This window comes from Monodelphis domestica, chromosome 1 (assembly GCF_027887165.1).
Source record: "Monodelphis domestica isolate mMonDom1 chromosome 1, mMonDom1.pri, whole genome shotgun sequence".
Taxonomy (NCBI): Eukaryota; Metazoa; Chordata; class Mammalia; order Didelphimorphia; family Didelphidae; genus Monodelphis; species Monodelphis domestica.
This window is the reverse complement of record NC_077227.1, coordinates 281,602,863-281,616,815: the sequence shown is the minus strand read 5'-3', so window position 1 is coordinate 281,616,815 and position 13,953 is coordinate 281,602,863. Positions and strand designations below refer to the sequence as shown.

General features: G+C 40.5%; 1 long non-coding RNA gene across 1 annotated transcript; it reads right to left on the bottom strand.

Annotated features, from left to right (window-relative positions):
* Window positions 1–1,517: 1,517 nt before the first annotated feature.
* LOC130456327 (uncharacterized) lies at window positions 1,518–6,333 on the bottom strand. Its single transcript, XR_008915008.1, has 2 exons — window positions 5,738–6,333; window positions 1,518–4,532 (listed from the first exon to the last, which is right to left on the bottom strand). It is a non-coding gene; the product is annotated as an uncharacterized LOC130456327 (long non-coding RNA).
* Between the last annotated feature and the right edge of the window lie 7,620 nt (window positions 6,334–13,953).

Sequence of the window (13,953 nt, the reverse complement as noted above, 5' to 3'; positions counted from 1 at the left end):
TTCAGATTTATCTTTATTATGTAGAGATACCATCATGTCACTCTTTTCATTTAAACTCTCCAGAGGGATTTTCTTGTCTACCAGGTCAAGTTCAGACTTCTTGGAATGGCATTTCAAAGCCTTCCATGAGCTCAAACCACTCTACCTCATTTATTTCATTCTACTTCCCACCGTGTACTCTGTATTCTACACAAATGACCAGTAACTGACCCTTATGCACTCCATAACTCCAAAACCATAATTTGGCTCATGTCATCCCTTATACCTGAAATATGATTCTCTATACTTTCTACTGCTTGAATTTTTTATCCATCTTTTAAAGACCAACTCAAATGATCTTCTCATGAAGGCTTCCCTAATTCCCCAACCTCCCGAGGTTCTGACAGGGGACTTCACAATCCTTTGTACCTCCTGAGTGCAAATTTGGCCTCAGATAAGACTATCTGTGTGACTCTGGGCAAGTCACTTAATTTGTTTGCCTCCATTTTCTCATTTGTAAAATGGGGATACTAATAATATCTACCTTGCAGGGTTATTGTGAGGACCCAATGCCTGACTCACAGTAAGCACTTAATGCATGTTAGCTATTATTATTTTGTATTACAGTTGATTTATGGCATGTAGCGTTCCAATATCTCTATTGAGTTTTCTATAGGACAGTAGGATTAATAGGCAGCTGCTACTTCAACCATCACTCTGGTATCTAGTGCTTAAAGGAATATTTCTCTTACTGTTGTTCAGTCGTGTCCCACTCTATGAGATCACATAGGGCATTGAGGTCCCATACAAGGCTTATGCTTTATTGAAATGTTCCATCTTTCACAGGTCTAGCATAAGAAGAGTTTAACAAATATTGGTTATATAGAACTTAGTTATTAAATCAAACTGTATGAACTCCAAGATCCTCTTCTATAGGTTCAATCGTTGGCAACTAAAATTTATATTCCTATTGTTATCCTATCCTTTAGCACCCAAAAGGCCACACTATTAGTTTCTTCTGGTAGCATTCCAATATCTCCATGTTGTTTTCTATAAGAGAGTCGGAATGACAGGCAGTTGCTACTTCAAGCATCACTCTAGTACTTAGTGCTTAAAGGAAGATTTCTTTTGTAGTTGTTCAGTCGTGTCTGACTCTTCATGACACCATGGACCATGGTTATTTGTGCAGTTTTCTGTATACTGGAGAGGTTTCCCACTTCCTTCTCCAGGGGATCCTTTTGTCAGGCAATCAAAGGTTAAGTGACTTCCTCAGGGTCATACAACTAGGAAGTGTCTGAGGCTAGATTTAAAACTTAGGTGTTCCTGACTCTAGGCCCAGTACTCATAGCAGCCTCTAAGTGATGGTCAGCCTCCCCAAATAGTGGACAATATTGGGAAGGGGGAGTTGGTTCACAAGGGCTGGATGAAACGGAAGGGTAAATAGAAAGTTTGCTTTGCTAGTGCTATTTTCACACTATGGAAAGCTTTCAGTCTTTCATTCATTTTCATTCTATCCAAAGCAGAACCATTCAATGGGGTTGTTCATAACATTTATTATTTTATTTTTAGCTTTTCTCAAGGGAGTGGTAGGGAATTGTTTTGAGTTCTTTCCTCTCCTGGTTCACTTTCCCTTTTTGGACTATTTAGTTCTAAACTTTTCTTTCTTCTCAGAATATTTAAAACCTCTCCCTGCTGTCCCCTCTCTCCCTCTCCTTCCCACCCCCAATACACATATGCATCATTTTCCTTTGTTTTTGGCCTCCTTCACTTTGCATCTGGGCTCTTGGATGGTTCCTTCTGTCTGTTGCTTTGAGTTTCCCTCCTTTCCTCTCCCACCCTGTTTCCTGTACTGGTCTTTCTTGGGATTCAGTTCTTTCCCCCAAAGCTTTCCTAAGGCCACATGGGCCTTTATTCATGTTCATCTGTTAAAGCTGTGCTGGCAAAGAGTGGGCAGGCAGCAGGCAAGCAGAGCCTAGAGCAGCAAGCGAGTAAGTCAATCAACCAGAGGTTCTCTGAGATCCAGGTCACCTTGGGGGTGGGGGGTGGGGAGGTGACTTCCTCCTCCCATGAGCTGCCTCCTCTTTCATAAACTAAAGAGAATAATAGCAGAGGTCCCTCAGAAGAAGGTAGGGTTGATAAACCTAGGTAATACCTAGAAATATTAGCCCATGCTTTGCATCACTCAAGGCCTGACCTGGATGGACAATATCCTGGATTTGCTGATTGTGGTGACTTCACTTTTGTTCCAGTTCCGTTTGGAGAACATCATCCACTGGGGTGCTGGTTGTTCAGGGACACAGAAGCCTCGCAGGTGTTAACTCTGTTTGTAGCTTCTGCCTACCACAAAAGCTGCAGAAATTAGTTCTTTGGCTTTCTTTGTCTTCTAGCTGCTGAGAAATGCCACAGAATCCTTGCTGCTGTCAGTAGCTTATCAGGAGGCAGAATTAGAGCCGGCTTCAGGGAACCTACCTTCATTCCTAGAACTCCCTTCTGTCATGGATCCCAGCTTATGTGTCTTATTAGGGTCATAGAAAGAAAGTGATCATTGCCTCACTCTGGAAATTGATCAGCCTTTTAAGCTCTATCCTGCCGATAGGCTTGGATTCTGTTCTGAAGGGGCTTCCAGAATGTCATGAAGGGTATGGGCACTTTCCATGTTAGGATATCCCAGAAGCCTGGAAGCACCGTAAAAGCACTCTTATCAATGGTGCCATTGAGGGGTTAGAAGAAATCCCTGCTTTTTAACCTTGAGCTTTGCTAGCTGTGCCTTTAGCAAGATTGGTAAGAGACTATGTCTGCAGGATACATGGCCCTCAATTAGCCATGGTAAGAGCTTTGATGAGAGGCATTCTTATTGCCTTCAGGAAACTTATAGTGTAGAGTAGCATTAGACAAAGGGAAGAAGAACCTAAGGCAGGTATTTGCCTCTAAATTTCTAAGTAAAGGTCTGGAACAGAGGAAGCATCATGTCATTGAGAGCAACAGTCTTGGAGTCACAAAGACCTGGGTTTGAATCCCTTCCTGATACAATTAGCTATGGGACCTCTTTAATTTCTTCATGTGTGATAATAAAAGTCAATTCCCTCAACTGTAAAATGGGGATAATAGAAAAGTTTCCTTATTTGTACAACAGGCACTCTCCAGTTGCTTTGTATACACAGTAGAGATAATGCTATCCAGATTCTCCATCTGTCAAATAGGAATAATACGATCTAGTGGCCTCATCTATGAAATGGGTATAATACTAGCCAGTTTTCTCATCTTTAAATAGGGATAGTAATACCCTTAATACCTACCTCAGAAAGTTGTTGTGAATGATATATTTTTTAAGTGCTTTGCAAACCTGACAACTGCTGCTTATTCATTCATTCATTATTATTATTTTTAAACTTTTATCTTCTCTCTTAGAATCAATACTGTGTATTGGTTCCAAGGCAGAAGAGAGGTCTTGGCAGATAGATTCCTAAATATGTTATATTGTCTAGAGTGATTTTAAATGGAGTTTCTCTTTCTAACTCCTGCTGCTGAGTTTTGTTGGAAATATATAGAAATGCTGATGATTTATGTGGGTTTATATTAAACCCTGCAACTTTGCTAAAATTGTTAATTATTTCCTCTAGTCTTTTCCAAAGCAGAAGAGAGGTGAGAGCTAGGCAATGGGGGTTGAGTGACTTGCCCAGGGTCACACAGCTGGGAAGTGTCTGAGGCCAGATTTGAACCTAGGACTTCCTGTCTCTAGGCCTGGTTCTCAATCCACTGAGCCATCCAGCTACTTCCCTGACAACTGTTATTTATAAAGTGCTTTATTATTCTTATTAATAATTATTATTACCCAGCCCAGGAGTACGTAGTCCTTTTCTCTTTCTCTTCTCTTTCTCTTCTCCTTCTCCTTCTCCTTCTCCTTCTCTTCTCTTCTCTTCTCTTCTCTTCTCTTCTCTTCTCTTCTCTTCTCTTCTCTTCTCTTCTCTTCTCTTCTCTTCTCTTCTCTTCTCTTCTCTTCTCTTCTCTTCTCTTCTCTCCTTTGTTTTTCTTTAAACCCTTACCTTCTTCTATCTTAGAATCAACGCAATTATTATCAACCAATTATTGGTTCCAAGGCAGAAGAGTGATAAATAAGTCCAGGCAATGGGGTTTAAGTGACTTGCCTAGGGTTCAACGGTTGAACCTAGGGATCTGACTCTCCAGGCCTGTCTTACTCTCCACTGAGCCATCTCATTGTCTCTCTCCTACTACTTTCCAGTGATCTACTCCTTCTCCACTACTGAATCAGATCAGGGATCTGGGGTGCCATGTTTCTCAACTCGAATTCGCCAAGTCCAACCTCCTCTGATTCCTTCTTCTGCCCTCTCTCTTCCCACCAACCATGGTTTATAAATATTTACACCCCCAAGCTGGCAAGCATCTCTCTCCAGCTGCTTCCCCAGGTCTCTGGGAGGGCTTCTTTTCTCATCAAGCAGCTGCAGGCAGATCTGGTTGCCTCTGACCAGACAAGTGTAGACTCTGGTTAAGGGGCTCACAGAGGCTTTGAAGAGTACACAAGAGGGGAAAGTTTCCTATAAGAAAGAAAGAAAACACTGGGAAGTAAACAACAATCAACTACTCACCTTTGCTATTTCCCTAAAGGGTGTTTTTCTGTTCAAAACAGCAGCTAGCATTTTATTATTTTTTAAACCCTTACCTTCTGCCTTGGAGTCAATACTGTGTATTGGCTTCAAGGTGGAAGAGTGGTAAGGGCTAGGCAATAGGGGTCAAGTGACTTGTCCAGGGTCACACAGCTGGGAAGTGTCTGAGGCCAGATTTGAACTTAGGATCTCTTGTCTCTAGGCCTGACTCTCAATCCACTGAGTCCCCCAGCTGCCCCCAGCAGCTAGCATTTTTAAATAGCGCTTTAAGGTTTGTAAAGGGCTTTATAAACGCTTTCTTCCTTTCATCTCACAACAATCCTGGGGAGGTAGGTGATACTATTCCATCAGGTGTTACAGCTGAGGAAACTGAGGCAGGTAAGTGGTTAAGTGAACTTGCCCAGGATCACACACCTAGTACATATCTGAGGCTGAATTTGAACTCGAGTCTTCCTAACTCTGGGTCCTCTGTGTTACATTGCTCAGTCTTGAGTTGAATTGTGTAGGGGACCTTCCCCCTAAAAGCAGACATGTAAAAAGCCATTCTGGGTGGTCCTGGGGTTTGGCTTCATCCTTATGGTAGCCAGGATACAGAGAAGAGGGCACTGCAGTAGGAATTCAGGAGGATTTGGGTTCAAATCCCACCTCAGATATTTCCTATCTCTATGGGCAAATCCCTCAATTCTCCCTGCCTCAGTGGCTTTATCCATAAAACAAGGGGGTTGGATTGGATGGGCATCCAAGATTCCTTCTAATTCTAATTCTGTAGACTTGTCCAAGTTGTCCACAGACCTTACACTTCCCCAGGCTTACCCTAAAGGAGACCCAGAGCTCCATCTCAGTTCCAAAATCCCTCTAGAGCAGTGGTTCTCACCCTTTCTAATGTCATGACCCCGCAGTACAGTTCCTCATGTTGCGGTGACCCCAAACCAAAGAGTTATTTTGGTGGCTACTTCAAGACTAATTTTGCTACAATTAAGATTCGGAATGTAAATTCCTGATATGCATCATGTATTCTCATTGCTACAAATTGGGAGGTTGAGAACTGCTGCTCTAGACGTCCTGAGACGGAGGACCCCATTTCCTCTTTTCTTGCCTTCCCTGGTCCTCGCTTTCCCCCAGGATGGGTCCCATACCAGCCAGTCCCTCACGAGTGAGAAGGTTGCAGGTTCCTTGTTCCTCTTCTCTTTTTCCTTGCTGTAGCAGGGAGCCATAGAGCATCTCGGCCTCAAATGGATAACCATCTTCAGCTTCTTTTTTCTCTCTCAATATTTCCTCTTCTTCCCCCACCTCCATTCTACAAGTCTTTCTCTCCCTCTTCTCCTTCCTTGTTGAGACAAGAAGATCTCCTTCCGTCAGGCCTGGAGAGGGGAGGTCCTGGATTCAAAACCCACCTCTGACACTTCCTAGCTGTGCCACCCCGGGCACACCAACCAGTCCACCTCCATTGCTTCCTTAGCCCTTCCCGCTCTTCTGCCTTGGAGCCAAGCTCTCGCGTTGAGTCCAAGACAGACGGGAAGGGTTTGTGTTTTTTTCATCGCTTCTCGGCCTAGGTCAAGTGTAGCATCAGAAGGTTCTGGTTTAAAAAATAAAGTCTAAATAAGAAGGAAGATAACCTTCAAGGCACTGGAGTGGCTGGAGATCAGAAACAAAGGGGCCGTGTTCTGCCCTTCTCACCCTTTACCTTGGCTCCGGGTATCTCCTAGAATGGCTTACTATGTGGTTGGGGGAAGGGAGGGAGGGAAGGGGTGGAAAGTGTCATTCATAGACCCAGCCTCAAGCCCCAAATATGGAACTTTAGACAAACAAGACAAAACGGTGTTTGTATTCCAACCGTTCTTTGTAGTCAAGGGAAGTTTGTGTGAAGGAAGTGATCTGCCAGGTGTGGGGAGCACCCAAGGATGTGACTCAGCCTGTTCACAAGCTGAAGAGGAAGGAGATGGGGTTAGAGAGCCCGTGACTTTTTTATGCTTGTCGTCCTGTCAAATATTCATTCTAAGGGGCGGTTTGCCGGGCGGGAGGGAGGGGAGGGGGCTGGAGGCACCCATGACAAAGGTCCAGCCCGTCACACAGCGTGGAAGGGGGTGCCTGAACAAAAGCCTCCTTTTCCCTTCCCTACACACCCAGGCCAGAAAGGAAGAAAACAGGAAGGGGAAAAAAATCACCCACATAGAGCAAGTCCTGCTAGGAGCTGGAGCTAGCCGAGTCCCGTGGAGGCTGCTTGTGTGTGGGGAGATGCTGGGCAGGGACGGGCTGGACTTCCACACACTGCACCGGGGTACGGGGATGGACAAAGGTGGGAAGAAGCCACAGGTCCGCCGTGTGTACCCCATTCCGCCCCGCCATCCCCGAGGGGAGGGGTCAGATGAGCCCACAGAGAGCCCTGACCCCGCGGATATTAATACCACAGGGCAGGGGCTGCTGCGCACGCAGGTTTTCCTCTCCCGCCCCCCCCGCCCCCCTCTTCTGTTTCTATAACGGGATGAAACAAATTTAGGCGAGCAACCCCGCCCGTCTGAGGGCCCAGAGAGCAAGCGCAGAGGGGGGGGGGGGGGTCTGCACAGAGCTCTCGGCCACATTCCCTTGGGGAACGGAATGCGTGGTGATGTAAGAGGCTTATTGCTCCACAGGGACCATCCTTTCTTCCTTAGGGAATTCTTTGGCATCGGATGGCCTGGGGAGACGCCCAACTGGAATAGCGAGGAGACTTTAAAGCGCTCAGTCCTGCCTAGTTGTGTTTTAATTTTTTACATTTTAAAAAGTCTGCTTTTTTTTTTTGCCTGTATATGCTCAACAGAGCCTGTGCTGTTGGTCTGATGTTTTATTATGAAAAATAAAGTAATAATGGCTTAAATTTATTTATATATATAATACACACATGGTATATATACACCTGCACATGTGTACATACATATAATTATGTGCATAGATTGTATACATCCATGTGTGCATGCAGGGATTTTGTGCATGTTTATATCCGTAGACATGCATGTACATACATCTGTATACAAATGCCCATGTATTTGTATGCAGACATGTGTATACAGACACATATAGACACCTGTATACATATCTAAATGTGTATACACGTGTGTATGCATACATATATTTACACACAAATTTAAATGTATGTATTTACATATGTATCTGTAGGTATATGCTTACATGGTATATATGTATATTACCTGTACACATGTGTATATAAACTGGCATGGTGTGTATGCTTATATAGAACATTATATCATATATGTATGTATTTACACACATATACAATACGTGTATGCATACATATTTGTATGCACACATTTCTATATAAATTGTATCCACATTATTTGTATACATATATTTGTACATACACATGCATTTGTATGCACATGTGTATATACACACTCACGCATTGCATACACACCTATTTGCATACATATCTATACATGCGCGCATGCATATTTAGAAATACATTCGCATATAGATACATGTGCTCACACACATGTGTATATATGCACAGTTGTATGTACTTTATACATACATTTATAGATACATGGGTATGCATGCATATATTTTATACATCTGTATGTGTACATATTTGCATATCTATACATATATTTTATAACGCACTGTATATTTGTACACATATATATAGCACGTGCATATACTACACATATGTATGATACCCCAACCATGCCCTAGATGTGTCTATACACACATGCATCTGCACACGTGTGTATAGACATGTGTGTAGATGAATGGTTTTCCTCACAATTGCCCTGGGCGATGAGCAGTGCCAGTAGAATCCCCTTTGGCCTACAGATCTGGGAAATAGGAGAATCCGGATGCTGAGGAGGAATCTTCCCCCTTGGGCAGCGCACCTACCTCACAGAGCCTGGGAGGCGGCATCCTTACACGGCTCTCTACCCGTCCGTTGGCATGAGTATTTCTAAAAACAGAAGACCAGAGCCGATCTAACTCCAAACAGAGCGCCTCTTTATGCAGTCCTGTCTGTGTTTCAGGACCCCGTTTGGGGTTTTTCTCTGCAGAGATACTAGAGGGGTTTGCCATGTCCTTTGCAGGCTCATTTGACAGATGAAGGAACTGAGGCAAACAGGGTGAAGTGATGTGCCCCAGGGTCACCCAGCCAGTAAGCGGCGGGGACAGACTTGAACTCAGGAGAGTGAGTCCTCTATTCACTGTGCCCCCTCGCTGCCCTAGAGTGCCTCCACTATAGACCTAAGGATAAAAGATCACTTGGATCCAAAATTCTCTATAATGTATCACACAGAGGGCCACTCTAAGTAAAACTGTAACAGGTGGCTCACTAGGTAAGAGCGCTAGGCCTGGAGGTGGGGAGATCAGAGTTCAAATTTGGCCTCAGATACTTACTAGCTGTGTGACCCTGGACAAGTCACTTCACCCCAACTGCTTACCTCTTACTGCTCTTCTGCTTTCGAACCAATATATAGTGTTGGGTCCAAGACAGAAGGTAAGGGTTTAAAAAACAAGATATAAGTAAGTAAAAAGAAGATACTTGGCATCAATTCTAAGACAGAAAGTCAGGGTTTAAAAACCCCAACAAACCCTTTAATGATCAAGTCCCAGAATCTGTTGTTATGTTATGCTATAACATTATATTATATTGTGTTACATTATATGATGTTATATGATATGATGTATGATGTTATGTTATATATCACACCACATACTATATATCATGCCATATATTATTATATATCATTATAACATTATATTATAATATAAGATATAATATAGTATAATATAATGTTATAATACAATGTTATAATTATATATGATATATTATAATATATAATATATAATATATAACATAATATAATGTGTAACATTATATTATGTTATTTATTATATATATAATATATTATATATTATATAATAATATATAATATAATATAATAATATAAAATATAATTAATATAAAATAATAATAAAATAATATGTTATAATTATATATGATATATTATAATATATTATATATTATATTATAATATATAAAACATTATAATATATCATATATAATTATAACATTGTATATTATTTTATTATATTGTCTTAGATTATATTAGATTACAATATATCATACCATACCATATAATATATTATATGCTACATATTATATCATATAGTATATAATTATAACATTATATGTTATTATATTGTCTTAGATTATATTAGATTACATTATATCATACCATATAATATAATATAATATAATATAATATAATATAATATAATATAATATAATATAATATAATATAATATAATATAATATAATATAATATAATATAATATATGTTACACATTATATCATATATAGTATATCTTTATAACATTATATATTATTATATTGTGTTAGGTTATATTAGATTACATTATATCATACCACATCATATTATATTATATACCATATCACATGATATATCATTATAACAAATCATTATATATTATTGCTATATTACATTATATTCGATTACACGTTCTATTCTATTCTACATAGTTTAACAGTGCCTATGGAGCCTCTACCTTTTACTAAAATGGACTCTCCCTTACCCTCAGCTTCCTGGGGGCGGACGCCTCCATGTTCTCAGGACCTTACCAGTTGGCCGATCCTTTCTCCTTCTCCTTCTTTGTCCTTCCCACAAATATGGGTGAAATACAATTTTATGCGTTAGCTCAGACACTTAAGTCATTCAATATCATGGTAGGAGGAGGAAAATATGATTAGTGCTCCACACCAGAGTCTGACAAAGAAATATATGGAAATAGAATAAGTTGAAGATGGCTCTTATTTGGAGTCAAAAGCATAATGTTGCATAGGCTTGTCTTAGTCTCTAGTCCAGGAGTTCTAGAACATTTTTGCATGTTATAGACCCAGCCTGATGAAGACTGTGGCTCTGCTTCTCAGAGTAATGTTTATTGCTTTCATTCATAATGCTAAATTTCAGTTAGGTGAGTAAAAATCAAGATGAAAAAAAATGTTTCCCATTCAAGTGAAATCTGTCCAAGAAATCTTCCTCTAGACCTTCCCCATTTCTCCTCTTCTGTCCATCCTTGACTCCTATGATACTGAATTACTGGCTCTTCTCCTTACCCAAATGATTTCTTCCTAATGGATCTCTTCCTTTGCAAGTTCATAATTGATCACCTCTCCTATAAATGTGAATGTTCCCCAAGATTCTATCCTGGGCCCTCTTCTCTCTTCTCTGTCCTTTGGTGATCTTAACCAGAGGTGCCAAACTTAAAACTCATCTGTACATAAGGATCCGTATGGGCCACTTAGTTTTAAAATGTAATGTTATCTATATTTTATTTTAATCTTGTTAAATCTGTCCCCATGACCTTCCCCCCCTCCAACCTTTACCTTCCAAGTTAGAATCGGTTCCATGACAGATGAGGGATAAGGGCTAAGATTAAGTGATTTATCCAGGGGTCACCCAGCTGGGAAGTGTCTGAGGTCAGATTTGTACTCAGGACCTCCCATCTCCAGGTCTGGCTCTCCATCCACTGAACACCTACCTGCCAGCTCCACATTACATTGTGCTTAACCCCTCTGTTCTAAATGGTTTCCATAAGTTTAATGACCCTCCAAATCTACCTCTCCAGCCCAGGTCCCTTAAATTCCAGGGGTCAAATGGTTGTTAAAGACCTAAAATGGAACTTCTGATCTCCTCCCCTATCAGGATTCTCCCTCAGATTCCCCTGTTTCTGTCCTCTTTGCCATCCAGGTTTACAACCCCCATCATCCTTGCCTTTTCTCCCTCCTTTACCCCTTCCTCTCTGATCTGTGCCTCACCTGTAAAATAAGGGAAATGGCAAACCATTCCATTATATTTGCAGAGAAAACCCCAAATGAAGTCAGAAAGGATTAAAAAATGACTAAACAACAATAATACTTGGATATAACAACTAAGTGTCTGAGGTCAGATTTCAACCCAGACTCCCTGGATTGTGGAGGATCTGGGTGCAAATCTGACCTCAGACACTTCCTAGCGGCGTGGCTCTGGGCAAATTACTTGACCCCAGTGGCTTGCTGGCTTACTCCCTTACCTCTCTATATTGATTCTAAGACAGAAAGTAAGGGTTTAAAAAAAAGAGAAAGAATATATAGACTTGGGCCACTCAGGGGTTATAGACTCTGTATGGAATCAGAACAGGATTGGTGAGTAAGAGAGCCATAACTAGGAATTTTTGCACTTGAGGCAAGCAGCACAAAAGGTGCTCCCAGTTTGGGCCAGCAGAGGGAGACAAAGACCCCAATACACCATGGGGAAGCCCCTAGTTGGGGAATAGGGTTGGGGAACAGGATGGGGTGGGAGAGAAGCTCAATCCAGTACATCCTTTATTTTTTTTTAATTTTTTTTATGAATGGTTTTTAATGAATTCTTAATGAAAATTTTTAATGAATTATTCTTGCTATTATGAAGAACTGCAAGTGCTGTCAATATCCTCTAAATTTGATGCTCCAGGGCAAAGCCCAACATGTCCCACCCTAGTTATAGCTTTGTATTACTAGAAAACAGTGCCAAGACTGTGGATATGCCTTTTCCAATTCCTTAAGCTTCAGTTCTTTATCTGTATGAATGAGGGGGCTGCACTAGCTGATCTCTAAGATCTCTATGATTGAGGCATCTCCATTGGGCAGTTTTAGGACATTGGCCTAGAGGGTAAATGCTCAGATAGCATGACTTTTTTGAGGTCATTTTCACAACTGACATTCAACTTCCTTTGTCTCTAAAAGGAGGAAAACAATATGTGTGCACTCCATGGGACTCTTGTTAGAAAAAACCTCATGAATCACATGAATAGATATTATTATTCTAATTTTTATCTGCCTAATTTTTAAAAAATTGGTAAAATAATGTGTTTATTTTAATTAAGAAAATAATAAGGCAAGAAGGTTTCCCAGTAGTGTGCCTGACCTAGAGTTGGGAAGACTTATTCTAATTTTTCTCTGCCTAATTTTTTTTAATTAGCAAAATAATTTTTTTTAATTAGGAAAATAATCAACAGGGCAAGAAGGTGGCCCAATAGTGTACCAGACCTGGAGTCAGGAAGACTCATCTTCCTCTTTTCAAATCTGGCCTCAGACACTTTCTAGTTGCTTGACTTTGGGCAAGTCACTTAACTCCATTTGCCTCAGTTCCTCACCTGTAAAATAAGGTGGAAAAGGAAATGGCAAACCACTCCATTATCTTTGCAGAGAAAACCCCAAATGAAGTTATGAAGAGCCAGAAAGGACTGAAAAAATAACTAAACAACAATAAAGTAACTATAAGGGGAGGGGCCTTTTTCACATTTCATTATTCCTGTGGTACCCAATATAGATAGCTCCTTAGCTTGCTTAAGAGTAGGTTCTTTTTAAAAAACCAAAATATTTTCAAATGATTATTACTTCCTTCTGTACACCTTAGAGGGATGAAAGAAGAAATCCCCAAAATCAGATTTGGAAAGGACCTCAGATACTACCTGGTCCAACTTGAACCAAAACAGCAATTCTCTTTACATCATGACTGGCCAAAATGGTTAATTTCACTTTGCTTTCTTCCTTGAGGGAGAATCCACTGTCTTCTGGGACAACCTAAAACTGTTTTTATTTTATTTTAAATCTTAATTTTCTGTCTTATTAACAACTCTTAAAACAGAAGGGCAAGGGCTAGGCTAACTCGTGTGAGTGACTTGTCCAGAGCCACATAGGTCTTCCTGATACTGGGCACTCTATCCATAGCTGCCCCTAGTCTATTACTTTTAGATAACTATAAATATTTAGAACGTTTTGGAGTTTTTTTTTCCTCCTTACATCAAAGTAGAATGTTTTTGCAATCAGGTGGTGAAGTGAATAGGCTTACACTTAAGGAGACCTGAGTTTAAATTCTATCCCAGACACTTGCTGTGTGACCCTGCACAAGTCACTTAACTTCTGTCTTCCTCAATTTCCTGTACTGTAAAATGAGAATGATAACAGCACCCATTTCACAGAGTTCCTTAGAGAATCAAATGAGATTATCTCTACAAAGTGCTTAACACATGTCTGGCATCTAAACTCTTAATAATGTTTGCTCCCTTTCTCTCTTTGCAATTCTTACCTTTTGTTCCTAGCAATATCCTCTGGGACCAAGTAGAATAAATCTAATCCCTTTTTTACATGATAACCCTTCAGTTACTTAAAGACAGATATTCTGTCTTCTCTAAGGATTCTTCCTCTTTCAGGTTCAACATCCCGATTTCCTTCATCTGATCCTTATGTGGTATAGTCTAGAGGACCTTCTCCTAGTTGTCCTTCTTTGAATGTTAATAATTTTTTCAATGTCTTTCCTCAAATGTGACA